This window comes from Ascaphus truei, chromosome 1 (genome assembly GCF_040206685.1).
Source record: "Ascaphus truei isolate aAscTru1 chromosome 1, aAscTru1.hap1, whole genome shotgun sequence".
Classification (NCBI taxonomy): Eukaryota; Metazoa; Chordata; class Amphibia; order Anura; family Ascaphidae; genus Ascaphus; species Ascaphus truei.
In genome coordinates, this window is record NC_134483.1 from 177,960,457 (window position 1) to 177,963,758 (window position 3,302).

The following is a 3,302-nucleotide window of genomic DNA, read 5'->3' on the forward strand; positions in this document are numbered from 1 at the left end:
TAATGTAATGAAATCTGTCCATCTTCTGTACACACACACACACACACAGACACACACACAGACACACACACAGACACACACCTTATATAAATACATACATACTGTACAGATGTAGCCAACGTTATTGCAACTATAAACGTGGTATTGCATGTCATGACAAAAATTATGTATTAGCATATCGTGTTAATGATTTCACACTGAGAATCAACTGATTAAATTGCTCAATTACTTTCTGTCAGAAGGTGGTAATGTGAGTGAACTGTAGTGTGCATGTGTTGTATTGTATATGAAGGTGGTTATGTTCATTACTTTTTCACTAAAGCACACTCTCCTACTGTCATAAAGATCAATTAATGGTAATTATTTTTCCCTACGCTTATACAACTATTTTTTTATTTTGCATATGTCAGTGTCTATAGACAGCACTTAGCTGTGTGCATGCGCATTAGGCTAAAATGAAAGCTGCTTAGGCCATTTTTGAAAGTGGCGTGAAAGTACTTGTTTGAAGGGGAAGTGGTCATGTGTCCTCCTGTAGTACATTGTTTAATCAATGACCCTTGAGATGTAGGAGATTGAAGGAGGTGCTCATGTGTCCCCTTGCAAATTGCTGATGGGGGGGGAGGGTTGATTAAACCAAGAGTTGCTTTGTAATGTGCTATTTTGTATCTACTAATGTTACAATACACATTACCCCGTTTTTAACTATAGATAACTTTCCTGTAGAAGAAAGAAAAAAAAGAAGAAGAGAAGAAGATCTACTCACCGGTAAGTTCTCTTCAAACAATGGAGTACATGAACTTCTGCACATCAACCTTCGAGTCAAGTGAGGATCATTGCTTCCAAGGTCAGGAGTTGATTGGTGCTGCAGTTGGATGAGGAGGATGAGTATTCATCCCGGCAAGGATTAGAAACAAATATATTGAATATAGGGTGCCCATTGATAGTCACATTGGCAATCTGTGGGCATAGGTAACCACAGTGACATTAAATGGATTTATTGGCTAATATTTGATTTTATCATATTTGATTGCATTGCAATTTTTTTTATGCATCACAAATGCATAAAGTTAGCAAATGCTAAATTAGCCATATTTGGCTAAAATGGCTATTTCCCATTACTGTATGTGGTTGTGGTGGTGTGGGGGGAGGGGGGTTCTTGGGTTAGAGGGGTTAGGTGGTGGGGGTAGTAGATTTCTCATTGTTTGCCAATGGGGCTATCTGTGCCCCTATTGAGGGCATTCAGTAGATAACCACAGTGCCAATCAATGGATTTATTGTTTGCAATGAAAGGAGACCAAAATATATAAAAACTAAGAGACTTTAATGTTACACAAAAAATAATAAGACTGGAAAAACAAAATGATGTAGAGCTATATCAAACAGCTATGGTAGCCAAGACACAGACAAAATGCAGGGGGCAAGCCGAATGAAAGGGAAATGGGGAAAGACACAGTGCTAAGGAACAAAGGAAAATCTGACTGCTTTCCTATAAACAGAAAGTTTGACAAGCAATTAAACTAAACAGACTTGGTGGGTTTTTATATACAAACTAAGATGGCAGCTGGCCTCATGAACTGTTCTGGTTTCAACCTGCCCAGAGTTTGAACCCATCTCCTCTGTGCACCCATACAGGTCTACGAGGAGTACTGTGGGAGGGAATAATGACAGTACTCCCTTCCTTAGGCCTCCTTCTACCACCAGGGTTTTGACCGAAACCTGCCCAATACACCAAAAAAATTATCCCTCACCCCCCCATAATTGGAATTCAGGATGTTCCGAACCTTATACTCCATACTAGGGTCTAAGACTTTAGGCTTAGGGTGTATCTTTAGTTCTCTGCTTTACCCGCAGTATTTCACAGCTGATAGATTTGTCATCAGGTGCTAGTTCATGAGCCTTCTTAAGTTCCTCCAGTGCCTGTTCATAATATTTAAATCCTAGCCAGCCTTGAGCCTGTCTGTAAAGTGCTTTGGTGCTAGATGGATTGATTTCAAGAGCCTCATGACAGCTTTCAATTACTGCTCTTCAGTCAGACAGCTTCAGCTTACAGACAGCACTGTTCAAGTTACAGATCACAGCCATAGGATTTAACTTCAATGTGTTGTCATCTCCATGAAAGCTTTGCAGCTTTCTACATATCTTAGAGTATTGTTATACTTCTTTGTTGCCATCTCCCAGTTGGGAGATTTGTTATTAATGTCATCAGCTATAGCAATGATTTTATGAACATAATTTATTTCTACATCAGAGTCCACTGGAAAGTCAGAGTAAGTGTCACCAGACCCATTCAAGGATGTGTAACACACTCCTCCTCACCATTCAATTCCAAACACTCTGCTATCGCACATGGCTTGATAGTTTTCTCTTCCTTCACTTCAATGTTTTCACCATTCTGGCCTGAGCTGAAAACGTGCATATCAAAATTTCTTGAATCACTATCTTAAGAATCAATTTTTTTCATCATCTGCATCCATTTTATCTTCAGATAAATCAAAATGTCCTGAAGTACCAATCTCCCCGAGGTATTCCCCTTCCACATTGCTCTCTTTGGACTCTTGCTGATCACTGTGACATATGCATGATTTCTCCATCTGTGCATAAATTCTCTTGCAAGAGATATTAGTGCCGAGTTCTAAATAAATGTAGCCATCAAAGGAGCAAGGAGGGGGGCAGGGACTTGGCTTTCATTTGATGGAAAACACCTTTAAAATCTTGATTTATCTCTAGTAATGAGTCATCAATGGCACGTATACGGTGGAACTCCAAAATTCCAGAGCAAAGATAGACTACTTGATTCTCCATTTGTTTCTCGGGTTCTTCCACAAAACACTGATCTTTGCAAAATGTGGACAGAAACTTCACGAAATGTGCCTCCCAGTCAATTGTTGGATTATGTACCGTAAACAGGACCTTCTTAAAACAACAAGCAAGTGTGGCGCATCAATGAGATCAAACTAGCATTTCCCTTTGTCCGTTGCTGCAGGAAATTTTCAATGGATGAGTATGCCACTTCAGAGAACTTACAGTGAAGTAGGGATTGACAAATCAAATGCTTTGACCATTTCTTCCTGTTTCTTGTGATGCATTGGTATCCCCAACCTTTTAGTGAAGGTTAAGTCAAAGAAGTTCCCGGTCATTCCAGAAATGATGAGAATGTAAACGTCAATCGGGTCATGGTCTTTATACTGTATAACAGCTGGAACATTCAAGTGTGCCACAATACCTCTAGTGTATATTAGCCTAACAAAATGGTGATTTTTTGTTTCTTAATGCTCTGATGTAAGTTCTTGGTTTTCCTGGGA

General features: G+C 39.5%; 1 pseudogene; it reads right to left on the reverse strand.

The window, feature by feature from the left end:
• Positions 1-1,815: 1,815 nt before the first annotated feature.
• On the reverse strand, positions 1,816-2,416 carry LOC142489940 (peptidyl-prolyl cis-trans isomerase D pseudogene; annotated as a pseudogene).
• Between the last annotated feature and the right edge of the window lie 886 nt (positions 2,417-3,302).